Source organism: Rhopalosiphum padi, chromosome 3, assembly GCF_020882245.1.
Source record: "Rhopalosiphum padi isolate XX-2018 chromosome 3, ASM2088224v1, whole genome shotgun sequence".
NCBI lineage: Eukaryota > Metazoa > Arthropoda > Insecta > Hemiptera > Aphididae > Rhopalosiphum > Rhopalosiphum padi.
Genome location: NC_083599.1, coordinates 57184175 through 57199805, shown reverse-complemented (window position 1 = coordinate 57199805; position 15631 = coordinate 57184175). Strand labels below are relative to the sequence as shown.

Sequence of the window (15631 nt, the reverse complement as noted above, 5' to 3'; positions counted from 1 at the left end):
CGTATAGATAGCTGAGATAAAATAATATAGTTGTATCGCCTCTTGTATAATATGGACTTAACGGCGTAATGCAATTCTATAATATAACATATTTTAACGATTGACCCCGACCTCGAAATATTCTAGTAGAAAGCCGATATTGTCGGTTTCGCAGTAGGTAACAAATATATTGGCAATGTAAAAACGATCAATATATTATAGCCCTATAGGTAATCGGTCCGTTGAAAAACTTGTGTCCGGAGTTTTAGTTATTGGTGTGATGGTGTTTGTAGTATAATATGGTTATATGCTTGCACTGGTATTCTGATCATCGTTATTATAATATCTGTGGTTTTAGCACACCTGGATAGTGTGTATATTTATGTGTCATGGTTTTATAATATAAATTATGTGTTGTATAGTTTACTTAGGGCACCTATATTTATATAATATACTTTATACGCACTGCGTGAATCTCGTTTCTTTTGCAATCACTTTTCGGGCGACAGTATTACGTATCACATTACATCGGATTACAATCTCATAATAATATTATAATATTTAGAAGAATTTTTACATTTAGTAATTTCAGTATAAATGTAATATTATTTTAGTATACTATATTATATATTATATAGGGAGAGGATTGAATATTATGTTTTTGATTGAAAGGCAATTCAAGGATAATTTAAAATGATGATTCTGATATTAAATTTTCGACACTATTTATATTTATATATTAATTTCATAAATACATATTGTATTAGGATAATTAAGCAATACACGTAATATTCAAAATATGCAGACTACCATGTATACATAAAATGTTAAGTACATTTTTTACTTTTTAGGTAGGTATAATTAGGTACTAATAACTTTTTAGATATTATTAATGGCACTGTAAATATATTAATTTATTATTTAATAATATTTTACTTTTTACTGTAAAAATAGTGTAGTACTTATGCATCCATACTTGAACAAAAATAATAACTATTATAATAAGTAGTAAAGAATATTTTATGAAGGGTGTGAACGGTTTACACAGCAGTTTAGAAAACAATTATATAAATACGATAAACTACGTAATATTAAACAAACAACATTATGTTTTCCGTTAGTGATCTTCTAGGTTATAACCTTTTTTTAAACATATAGTACGTACTTTTAAAGTTTAATGGTTTGTTGGAGAAAATGCGTATCGTAGGAATTCGCAGATTATCTTGTTGTTTTGTGTAAAAGTTTCCGGTAACGAGATTGAAGGGTGAACCGGTATGGTGACGTGAACGGTATGGAGGGACGCTGCTAACAAGCGTGACATTACGTGCCTCATCAATAGCACATGTGTTGCTGGGAAACTTTATTATAGGTTAACGTCAACTTTTGAACGCAAACTATTACATGGGTACAATTTACCCCTTTCTCGGTACAAAACTTCTATGCAACTGACTTCCGGTATCCCTTTACCGGTACACCGACACAAGTGGCTAATATTCCAGGTCATTATGCATTGTAACAAACAAAAACAGTTGTCGGCCGTCTGTCTCTTGCAAACTGGACACGATAACGGTTTATAATGACCGTTTTGATAATTACATTTGAAATTTGACTGAATCACTGTGCCACTGAGTCGAAGGCTTTCTTCAATATATTATGCGATCTATTCTGTTCTTACACTGTATTTCACGAAAAGTTATACTACGCTCAGCTGTTGGTGATAGAGGTTATAGCACTGCTAAAATAATTATTCGGGTGAGACCCGCAAGACTGCGCGTGTAGTAAGTTCTCATATCGAGGTATCTCTATTCACTCATAAGGTACCTGATATATTAATATATTGTATATAAAACGTCCAAAATCGAGAATTTAGTTGGAAATTAGTCCCGTTCTCTTCTCCGCTGGTAACAACTTGACGAATTATACAAGTTGATGTATTATGGGATATTATACTTAATTTATCGTCGTTCGTAGGTATTTACAAATAGTTTCCCTCGTTAACATGCAGTTATTAAGCAATTTATGATACTTAACTTCCCTATTGATGCAGTACATAGAATTCGTAGAAGTGTAAGTACTTGAATACTGCATTACATCTGCATTCTACTGCACTTTCTGTACACCGTTACAATTAAAATCTCTAGTAGTAATAGTATTATCTGGCAGTAATAGTTGATCTCCTTTTGTATGCGTAATATTATATAGGTACCTACACTATTGACTAATGTGATCACTAATTTTTATGACTATTATATACTCTGTTTATCATATGTTATTCAAACGAATTATGCGCGGATTAAAATTTAAGATATCTTAAATTATGCACATCTTCTACTTTATTAAACTTATCTTAAAAACAGTATAAAATAATTTTTCTAATAATATCGGATGATTAAAATTAAATACGTATTATAATTTAATACCCTTATACATTTATAAATGCAAATAATAATTAATTATATTTCAAATTAATTTATAAAATATAATATTATCTAAACAATTTTTATGATAGTTTGGTAAAGTAATGTAAAAAAATAATACATGAGGTATACTTTTAATAAGAAATAAAATGCTTTTATCAATTTTACCAATCATAATTGACAACCATAAATTCTAAATTGTGCAAATATAATAATAATAATATAATTTTATGCAAAATAAAAAACGAATTCGGTAATTTTAATATTAACTCTGCGTATAATGAACGTATATCTAAGCGCTAACATTACTATAATACTTATTATATAATATAGTAGGAATATAAGATTATCTAAAACAACAAGGAAAATCATAAATAACCTAATCCAGCTAATCCTGCTTATTATTTATATATGATTGAGTGTTATCTCTTATTTATACTACTTTCAGTAACTTGTAAATTATAGTTATACTATACTTGATATACATGTATCTTAAGATCAAATAATAGACAATTCCTACATAACGTCACTTAAAAATTTAATCATGTAAAGCAGGTTACAAATTTGATAATTATATTCAACAAGATTAACTATTATTATATGTTTGTTAACTAAATCTACTTGTATAGCATAAACACTTAACTACGGATAATAAATATATTATACAGTCATCAAATGTGTAGTTTTAGATATAGTACTTAAGATTTAGTGTTCAATTATTTTCTTACGAGAAATGGCATTATTCACATTTAATCGGGTTACAGTTTTTTTTTCTATTTTGAGTGGCTATGAATAGATTATTGTTTTCAAGAAAGCTATTGATTTTACAGTGTGCAATTTGTTTTATTACTTTGGATGTAAGACGTGTTCTAAAAGTTTCATACCACGGAATAGAACTATTTTGAAAATTAGCGATGATTAATAAAAACAAATATTTTTTTAGCATCTGAAGTTTTTTAGTTAAATATTTTGGTATGATTGTATTTCGGTTATTTTGTTGTGATAAAAAAAATGAATGAATGATCAAAGAGATTTTTTGATTTGCATTACAATGTTTGTTTTAGTTGAGTTGTTCATTGTCTTATAAATAAATATATTTTACAAGAATTTTCGAAAAATGCTCACTATTTTTCAAATTTACAGTTTTATTTAAGACAAGTTGTATTTGTATCAACATTTATAAATTGATAATGTTATGTATTTGTTTATTCTTATTTATTCATGTTATATAATATACTTAGTCTTAAATAAAAATAAACAACTAAATATTCCTCGTTTTAAGTTGGCGCAGACATGTAACTGTAAAAATCACTATGGCACTATAGGTAGTGTAACAAATGTACAAGTGGATTTCTTATGCAATTATTAAATAAGTTTTTACGGAAAGGAAGTCTATGTCATAATGTATTTACATAACAAATAATACACCAAAAACGATATTTTGCATAAGTACATAAAAAAATAAGTACTTAATACTCAATTTAAAAATAATAATCATTATCGTACAGAACCGATTTTATTACAATCAGTAAAAAACTAGATACACTGCATGAATTGTGGTTAAAATCTTAAATTGAAATAGTTTATAGTAATATTTATCTGATTTAATATTTTTGTTAATTCATTCAATAATTTAGATAAATTATAAACATAGGAAGTTATAAATAATTATTTTTGTATAGTTATCATGTTCAATCCATTAAGACGATATTATTTCATAATACAACCAAACAGTAAGACAATTTTTAATAGGTAATTTATAAATTCTTATATGTAGCCGTGTGGGTACTTTAACTTAATAAACAGATCATAAAAAATGATTATGTAAAGTAGACAGTAGTCTGTATAAAGTTTAAAATATTATCTAGCAAACTTTTAATCGTTTAATTTTAACAAAAAATGTGTGTTTTTCACATAATATTTCTTAAATAAGGTTTCAACTTTTTAAGACAAAAAAACGTTCAAGTGTAGGTACAGGATTTAATTTGGGAGCGTACATAATACTTTATATATTTGGTGTATTTTAGAAAATACATATATCAAGATTTCATAGTTTAATGGTATCTATTCTAATTTTTTAGAAAGTTTTTCGAAAAAATTGCTTCCATAAATCCAGTTTTGTATCATTAATTTTTACGTTTTATTTAGATGTTGTTTTGTTTTTGTGTTGTAAAAATTATTTTTCTCGCGATTTACTATTATCATTATTAATGAACTAATTTAATAAATCACTCTTTTAAGAAAATTATACAGTTTAAAAAGTATATAGTTTTGAAATTTTTGGTTTTCATGGTTTTATACATTAATTATTGTATAAAACCATGAAAACTAAAACTTCAATATTATAATATTTCTGATGAGTTTCTTAATAAAATAATATTGCATAAATAAATATATATTGTTATTTGTATTTTATATATAATGTAATCATCATATCAATTCATAGGTATAATAGTATAAGTTGTGGTGTATATTTTAAGAAAATTGTGTTATTGGTGCTTATTAAAATTTAAGAAATTAGATCTTTCTAAGCACAGTCATTCTTATACTAATTTACTAAAAAAAAAATAAATTGCATTTTTTAAACCATGGTTTTATTTAGTCAATCTATTTGTGATTTGTCCATATCAATTTTAATCTTGATGAGTTGCATTTATTATTTGTTAACATTGTTACTATTCTTGCTTAACGATCTCCTTGTTTACTTAACTCGACTTAACTCGAGTTAATTATTTTAATGACCTCGCCCACTATTGATAAAAATATATATTATCTAAAGAGAGACTTATATTATACAGGTGTCGACATGGCGGCCACTTGTAGCACACGGCACACTAAATATTACATTATCCTTACTAACTGCTGTAACACGGCAAGTCACAAGAGCGGCGGCGTTTGACGAACGGTCGTCTTCGTAGGCCGGCGGCGTGGCCGAACACATCGTCCCGACGTTTCGTTTTTCCCGCCTCGTTCGTATTATGGACCGGGACGATGACGACGACGACAACACCGTGTTGATAATAATAATTATTATGTTGTTTCACTACGGGTTTTGCATAACACTGTGGCAACTCATGTGTGTGTGCTTGTGTGTGTGAGCGCGCGCGAGTTTGACGGCGGCAGAGCGTCCCAAAGGACTCGTGTGCGCAAAACATTAAATTGTCAAGCACAACGACGACGTATATTGCACACACATGTAACATCAGATGTATATTTTACTTATATATTATTATATTGTGTGTGTATGGGGTACTATAATGTTAGGTCGCTTTACGTATATATATATATATATATATATATAATACATGTATGTAAGTCGTGCGCATAGTGTTGGACTATGTATACATATAATATACTCGGCAATCGGGAGCAGCGTGTTTTATTTCACGTTTTTGTTTTATTCACTGCGTTTCGTTTTCTTTTTTTTTCGTCTTTTTATCCATTCGTTACGTTTGGTTTGGATTTTTTTTTTTTAATAGTATTCGCGCGGCTTCGGTCTTACAATGGTTTTAACAAGCTGTGGGTGATGGAGAGTTCTCCGCATGTCGTGGAATGTCGTAGAATGCTAAACGCCGCCGCCGCCACCACTGCCGCCACTGTGACCACGGTCATGTGTGGTGTCGTTGTGTACTTATATATTATTATACATAATAGTAATGTATATCTACCTTTATTTTATTATCGTGTATTCTGTTATTGAATCGTCGAACTATGCCGCGAGTACATCTCTATTTTCTTCAACGTTTTATTTTTTATTTTTGACGTCTTAATACGTATAATATTATTGTTGCGTTTGCTTCCCCAGCCCCTTTACATAGAATAGTTTTTATGACACGGATGGAATATTAAATTGGCGTTAAAAAATACTTCCTAGTTCCTACCTCCGTGTTTTATTTATTTTGGACTCGCTGAAATCTTTGACTCGAAATTATCAACGTGGATCGTTGTAGCACTTGTAACAGAGCTGTTATAATTATCCGTGGCACGACGAATAATATTTTTACAATTGCAGCGATTACATTTTCTGTAACCTTTTATGCATGATTTTATTTTTGTGATAAAGGTTTGCCTTTTTAACATTTAATAGTATATAAAATTATTGACTGTATTGACCGAAACACAAAGTAGGTATCGACTATAGCATTTTATATCCATTTGCGTACAGCATGATCATAAAAACGTTTTTACCGGTCGTATGTTAGTTTGATGGTTTCAATATACGTTTTTAAGTTCTATGTTATACTAAAAATGTGACCGTTTTTTACATATGCATCACACAGGTTGTGTCTTGTGGATATTCGTTATTTTTATCAGTTCCAAAATTGAATACAAACTTTATGCTTTTGATTTCAATAAATAAAATATTTGGAAATTCATCAGAAATGGAGCCCATCTAATGATAGAACCCTGCTTAATGAAGTTGTAAAATTATTTACATTAACTTTTAAGAAAACACTGCACCACTGTATCTTTAAAGTCAAACTAGGTTATTTAGTAGTGTTTTTGGGGTGAGATTATAATTTTCTATGGAAATGTATTAATATTTTTTATATTATGTATATTATTTTGATTCCTATTGAAATTTAGAAATAGCGCATTTAACTCGTCTACAGTCTACAATTTATTATTTACCATATCACTTAATACTTGTACATGCATATCAATATATGTAAAAGTAATATGTATTTCAAGTTATATAGAAAAAACAATAATTTTCATGAATACAATTTTATAATTAATTTGTATATAATTTTTATAATTAAATCTATAAGTGTTCTTATTATAAGGAAAAATATTAATTTAACATGCTTATAACATTAATTAACTGAGAATAGTAACTACATATCATTGAAAAGCAATTAATTTATAGAGTTAGAAGTTACCTACTATTAGAAAAAAAATACTCAACTCGTTATATAATTCAGTTAGAAGTAGCCTAACTTTAATTTTTTAATTATAGTTTATACCCAGAATTTATATATCCATATTAATAAAATAATAACAACGATTCGATTGAGTTTTACTATTTTAGTTTGTTTGTACCCGACATACTACATAGTTGTATGTTTTAGATTATTTTTAAACGTGGAAACTTTTATCATACCTACATTTACAATTGTGTACATCTTAATTGGTGAAATGATCCATGAAATTTCATGGCGTTTAATTAAGACCAGGGATCATGGGTTAAACGAAACGGATTACAGGCTCTTTATAAAACAGGATTTATTTAGTGTTACCCTCTTCCTACCTTTTATTGCAATTTGGAACATCGTGTTTTGTGGATCAAGTATATATGTCTTGTCATCGGTTGCCTGCCAACCCTATGAATTATGCAAGGCATGAAACACCATATAGTAGTTTATAAAACGAGGATTAATATGTGATGGTGGTAGTTGGTGTTCAACTACTGGTCATTTGGGGACCCGCAGTACCGACGATAAGCGCTGTAATTCCTTGCGATTAACCGACCACAAGATTACTTCGACCCTTGTCGGGTAACGTCAAAAAGCTCCAGTGATCTGTGCCAAAACGCCCTTATTCCCTTTTAGTAAAGTATTACCTTTTTTTTTTGGCATCCTACGTCATCAAGGTCATCTATAAATTAGATGTCCCTCGAATGAACACATGTTTATGTTATATATATATACGTATGCTCACACGTGGATCATTATCGTGGCTTGTTTGTTCGTTTTATTGGATTTATATAACTTGTGTTATTAGCTAAGTTCATGGTTCATATTCCTAGATGATTCATCAGAAATAAAAAAATACTAATATATACGGACCATTTTCAGCAATAGTATTTATTCTAAAACATTAACTATATTAAACCGTTTGATTAAAACCTTATACTTTTTTTGGAAATTTAGGAAAAGTACAATTCAATGTAAATAATTATTGTACGTAATACTATACTGCGCCAAATTTTTTTAAATATATATTTATATTAATAATACATTTCATTTTTTTATTCATTCTTCATTCATGTAATAAATACAACATTGTGCCAGTTCAAAATAAATAAATCAATAATTTATGTCAAATGATAATAGACAATATTTGTACTTCTCAAACGGAAGTTGCTTATTGTATTTAATATTTATTCAGCTATTATTGAAATTAAAATGTGATTAGAATAAAATATGAAATATCATCATGGTATTAAAACATTTAAATATTTATTTAGGTACGTTCAATGTACAATACATAGAACACACCTGAATATCTGTTATCTGTTATTACAAATTTAGAAATTTTCATATGTCTGTTAAAAACTTCATTAGTTGACTTTCTTTGAAGTATATATACCCAACAACTATGTAACTAAATTATGCTAGTACATAAAAAATATTCATCTTATTATATTATACCTTTGTGATTTATATTACGTTTTGGTGTGGTGTATTTTGATTTTTTAAATTGTTTATGAGTTTTCTTCAACACTGAGTACTAATAGTGAACAATTAAACTATTCACTGCACGATTGAGTTTTGTTAAGATATGTACGATATACCTATTATAGATATAAAAACGCACTTATTTGTGTGCACTGGACAGGTATTCCCTACTACTAATCCTAAAGAGTTTACCGAATGATTATAAATGTTATAACATATTTTTTAGTATGACTATTAAAAGATATAAACGTACTAAACTGTAAAAGCTAACTATCCAAAATACAAATAAATAATAATATAGTTATAGTAATTGAAAATTACTTTTTATTATGTTTATTGACACATTAAAAAAGTTGATGTAGAATATATAAAAATTTAATTAAACGAATCTCCATAAAAAATATAATATATTCATTTTAAAAATATTTAGATAACTAAAAATAATCGGATGGTTAAAATAGGGACAAACATGTAACATTATATACATTACTATACAAGTAATTTATGGTACTTATAATAATAGACGAATTTACTAATCTCTTAGCTGTGTATACTATATAAGCAATTATTTATGAAGTCGAAATAAAAATAAATTGTTGAATAATAATAATACTAATAATACCATATTTAAAATAAAATAATTAAATCTGAAGGTTTTTTACATTTCATTTACATCTATATTTTGTACAGTCCACGTTTTGATTTGTTTTGATTACACAGATATAATTTGTTATACACTTGAGTTGTTTTCTACTGCAGCTCTTTCCAACCCTACTACCACATTTATAGAATACGACGCGTGACGGGAAAAGGAAAGGGGCACCGGGCCTTTTATGATAACTCGATATTAATATTGACGGGTCGGTTTGGCACTGTTTGGTAGAACACATCACCGCCACCACACAGATTTCTGTACAGCAAAAGAGCTTTTTAGAGCCCACATTGATTACCCGACTGGAACGATATGCCGGGAATGTATCTGGGGGTGTTGCTATATTATTTTCATATTTCCAACAACGTTTTGTTATTATTCAATTTTCAAACACCGTCCCCATCGCGTTTTTACTCTTCGTTGTATAAAGTGCATTCGACTGATAATTTCATCAAACGGTATATGCCGTGTATAATTGTGTACGACCGTTTTCGGTTCAATACATATTTTCTAATAAGCCGAGGTTATATTGGTTAACCAATTTAAACCATATCATTGTATCAATAAAATCTTCCGTGTTATAGGTATATAGTAGACAGCGATTCGGCGGTGTATTTGGTTTAAAATATAAATATTGTGTAGTCTACCTATGATGTCTTGATGGAACTATATGTAAACGGAACCAACTGTGATCGACGTGGTGGACAATTCTGATTACAGTTAAAAATGAAATGATTTGGTAATATATATATATGATAACTCCATATGTAACCGCCATAAAAGTTGGTTTTTGTTACAAAATGCCAAATTCTTTCAAAATTTTATCAAACATAAAAGTATGTCATCAAATTATTTATACTTAAAATTATATATTTTTTTATAAGTATGCTTAAAAAAAATGTTCAGAGGGGTGCTAAATTACAAAGGGTGGGTGGATAAATGAAATAATTTTAACTGGCTGTTTCAATTTCATTCAGCGCCACTGAATAAAATATACTGGATATATATAAATACGTACTCGTCACTGCTACCTATTTACATAATACATAAATACTTATTATAATAACTCGTTGGTGTAGGTTTATGTTTATCTACTTGGTAGTTGATATATGATGTATGCATGTAGTAATCTTGCTCGCTTTTTATCGGCACAAATTAGGTGACAATTAATTGTTATCGACTCTGCGACGATCATCAAAGGGTTTACTTCCTCGCCTCATATATATACGCTATGTTTATATTATGTACACATTGCAAGTGTGTATAGGACGGCATTGTAATAATAACGGCTATATACACACATATTATGTTATGTAAAATACACCATCCCTACGGTGCACGCGTTGTTCACGCGTCGTTGACCCCGTATTGGCGAAATTTCCTGTCGACCGTGGTGCAAACAATCGTTATTACCTCCTTAATCACAATCCCACTCCCACAGTCGTTGATAATTAATAATAATTGGAGCTTAATCACATCAGAGTCTTTGATGCCTGGGTTCCAATATAACTAGTCACATAATATAACATGCTGTCATGTTGTACATTAATACAATATGAAGTGCGTCTGAAAACATTGAACTGATAAAATACAGTCATATAACTATAAGTACTGTAGCTATAACACACTAAAACCTTGTATTTGAACTTTAACTAACTGACTAGCTATTTTCTTAAATCGACTATATTAGAATATATTATTATTTATTACCTATTGTATCGTAATTTTATTCGTTACAATTTTAATTTAATTTATAATTAATAATTATTGGGTTTTTTTTAAATTTAATTTTATTGAAATAAATACTATTTTACTTGGACATAAGATCATTGAATAAAATAATATTATAATAAACTATTAATATTTAAGTTTTTTATCTATATTGTTTAATAGTATAAGTTATTTTCTATATTTTTTTAATAATAATTTTGGAATATAATAAAGTAACAATTATACGTGAATAATAATGCCTATTAACTATCCTGTACAAAAGTTTTGAAAGTATTAGATAACCACTACGGTTGTTTTTACTTTTTAAGCAGAAAACAATGGTCGTGTTTATTCGTTAAGTTATGCGTTATCTACTTATTTTATTAATGGTTAAAGTTAAGTTAAATTTAAGTTATTATAGGTGCCTATATTATGTCTATTATTTGCAAACATCTATCATACACATTATTTTGATACATTTTTAAGTGATAACTGATTAGTTAATATATCTGCGCATACCTTAAAGATTGTTTTAATGATAAATATATTTAAACAGTTAAAAACTTTTAATTCATATACAATGTTGTTTGTGTATAATTTAATATAGTACCTATTGATGTCAAACTGTTTTTGACATCAAATTATATTTATATGTTTATACAAGTGTGATTGTGGTAATTTATAATATCTTTACGCGTGCAACTTCCGATACAAAAACACAAATTACGGGAGATTTAAATGATGTATGATAATACATTTTTATTGTATTTTTATTAATTTATATTAATTATTTCAAAAATAATATAATTACAATTACAATAATTTAAATAAACTAAAAATGTGTATGTAATTTAATAATACTCTCATAAGATTTTAAAAATAAAACAAATTAACACTGATGAAATTATTTTATCAACTTATAATTAAAGTATTTTCTATACAATTTTATATTTATAATATTTAAAAATTTATAAGTATGTATATTGTATAAGTACTAAAGTAGTACACACGTCACACAGTGAACTAAAGAATAGTTATATCTATATTCCTTATTCAAAGTTCCTTTTTTTATTTTTTTATTAATATATAAAAACAATATGATAAATTCAAAAAATATAACAACAAGCTGTTTTATATTGTTTACTGTACAATAGAGTATAGATACAAATCAATTTAGTTACATTTTAAATATTTAACTGTTTAAGTAATGGATATATATGTTTATAAATCATTTTATTTTATTAAAATATTTTCTATTTTGTTTTACACGATATACCTATGTGTGATCTTTCAAAGTTAAATTAGTCAATCTTGTTGTTCACAAATTTAAACTTATTTTTAATAGACCACCTACGAAGTATATTACTTTACGTCTATTACTTCTAATAAAAACGTAATTTACCACTAAGTAATTCGCATTAAATAAAATCAATAAAAAACGCGATTATAAAAATCCTGTTTTTTTATCAGTTACAGAACAGGTTTTTAGGTATAACAAAAAGGAAATAAAAGACACAAAATTTAATTGTTTAATATATATACATATATATATATATTATATAAACTCTAACAGTTATACATATGGTGTCCAACGTAGATTTGGAGAAATGACATAGAGTACAACTTGAAATTAGTAGATTCTACACTAAATAATAAATATAATATAGATATAGTATCTCCTATGACCTGGTGACCTTCAAATATAGTTCATAATCTCATTTAATTTGACTTATTTAAGAAATAAACTATTTAATATAGTATTTTATACAATAATAACGATCAAATTAAAAATAATATTGCTGGATTTAGGTACAATATCTAAATGTATCTAGGTAAACGTAGAGGAGACAAATCGGATATTTTTAAATATTAAATTCTGTATATAAAATTACGATTAAAGTATAATAGTATAATATGGTTCGATAACGATAGTTTTTAAATAAAACAAGAACTTTACTAAATTTATCTTAAAAAGCGATGTTGTATTATTATATTTTCTAAATTGAATTGTGTCTGAATAAGTATGTAAATATAATGTTCACATTATGTATATTATAATAATTTCTATAAAACATATCTATGTATCCAAATTAAAAAAAAAAATAACTAATAAAAATTATCATACATTTTCTTTTAGCTGTTATAACTTATAATAATTGTTTTTCGTAATTTCGTATTGTAACCATTACGCGCCACAGTGCCATATAATATTATCCATGTTTATATATATATATATATATTATAATAAAATGTTAGCATGTGCAGTTAGTATGGGCTTACCGATTATTACGAGTAAAAAAAAAATCCAACACGCTTGTATTTTCGTCGTGTGAAATCCGCACTTGTTTACACATTGATTGGCGATAAATCCTCAGGACTTTCAAGACCGCATGAAAGGGGAGTAAAAAAAAACACATCAAATTATACGCATAATACGAACGAATGGGCTTTACACGATGGTGTAGGGCGGATGTGTTGTACCACTCAAGCGGGTGAGAAAAGACAAGATTTATTAACGGGCGACCGCTAAAGTTTAATAACGTGTGAAAACAGTTCCAACAGCGGACCCTTATTAAAAACCGAAATTTATAAGCGTATTATGCTAACGATTTATTGGAAACCAATAACTCTGCAGGGACGACTGGTCGGAGTATAAGCCCTGGCAAAACGTGCGGGGAAAAAGAAAAACATATATGTATATAAATTATAAACACAATATGCGCGTACAGTTTTTGGTTTTCCACTTTGTAATGCAACTTATTATTTGGCTGGATCCCAAAAATGTGTGTTTTAAACGCTGCACTGTCTTATTATAATATTTAACGATCAAAATGTGAACGGTGAGCGTATATTATATTATATAATGTACAGCGATGAAACAAAGGTACAAAATATGTCGATGGCTAGATCATGCGTGCAAGCGGAAATAAGAGATTAATAATTTAGAAATATGTAGGTAGTTGGTAAATACTTAAAATACTATAATAATACTCGTATCTTAGAGAATTGTAAAAACCGTTTGAATTTTATACGATTGTAATTTAATATAATATTAACATTTTATAACCATTATAAATTCTACACTGTGTTAAATACGATTAATTGAAATATTTAATATTTAGGTAATTCCTTTGCGTGATAGGTACGTGTGGTTTAATTTCGAACTATTTATAGTTACGTATTTTAAGTGATTTATTATTTAACTTTACAAAGCTCTGTTCAGTAATTAATTTTTAAATATTTTCCTTGTGTATATTTTTGATAAATACATACCTACCTGCTAATATTTTTTTGATTAGAAATTTTATTTCAGGTACAGTAATTTTAAAGGGGTAATTAATATTATTATATTATTAATTTAAATCATATATTAATAAGTATTGCAAATTTTTATAGTCTCATTTAACTGTTATTTATGCATAATCAAAAATAAAATACTCAATCAAACAAAAGCTAAACAGATCATAAGCATATTTTTAAACTTAATGCATAGTCTAACATATTTGTATACTTGTAAAATTCGTATTTATAACAAATATGAATTGCCCGAAAATTTATTATTCAAGTATTTAAAAAAAAAAAAATAGAAAAATGTTTCTTTGAAAATATTTCTTAGTTGATCTTTGATTTAGATTTTATATCAGAATTTTAACAAATTTAAAAGATATTATTGGCGTACGCAAATAACATACATTTTTTTAACGTTTTGGTCCATCGTTACTCCTTTAATAATTGTTATATTAATCTACCAAATCCGTACTGGTTCATGGTGTATTTATCATAAAATATAAACACATAATATTGATATATCATGTATAGGAAGACACGACTGGTGACACCTTAAATCTCTACAACAAGTACAACATCGATATAGTAAGCATTTCAACGTTTGATTTGTAAGAGAAACCCGTTTCTGTGTTCTCTAATTGGTTAGATTACTGGATGAATGCTCATCGCCACTATTTTACGGCTGACCAGATAGGTTGGTATTGACCACTGGTAAAAATGTATAAGCCGCATACGAATCATATAAATGCATTATTATTTTCTTTTTGTTATACTTAAGTTCGGAATTTTGTCTGCGTAGCTTGCTCTTAGCCAATTAGACCGACCTTCGTCACCCCAGCACGTGCTGCAATAAACTATATTATTGAGAAATATCAAAACCGTCGTACCTATACTGTATTGCATCTATAATATATAATAAAAGTGGGAGACTTACTTTAGAGCTACGTTGATTTTCTAGAGTTGATATCTGTACGTTGTACCTCAGTACCTGTAAGCTATAAACCCACCTTGTGCGTATATAAATCTTTTTAAATCGTAATTGATAATCGTTGAAGTAAATAATTTTACACTAAAAATCGAGACGAATCACGTTTTTATTTTAAATATAAATTACAATTTGAATAACTCATAAAGATATATAACTGTCTTGAACCAAAATATTTTTAGTAAATCAAATAAATAAT

At 27.6% G+C, this 15631-nt stretch overlaps 1 protein-coding gene across 2 annotated transcripts in view; it reads left to right on the top strand.

Annotated features, from left to right (window-relative positions):
- Nucleotides 1-15631, top strand: part of LOC132924626 (protein Teyrha-meyrha) — a 132439-nt gene that overhangs the window by 12298 nt on the left and 104510 nt on the right. The window lies entirely within an intron of this gene.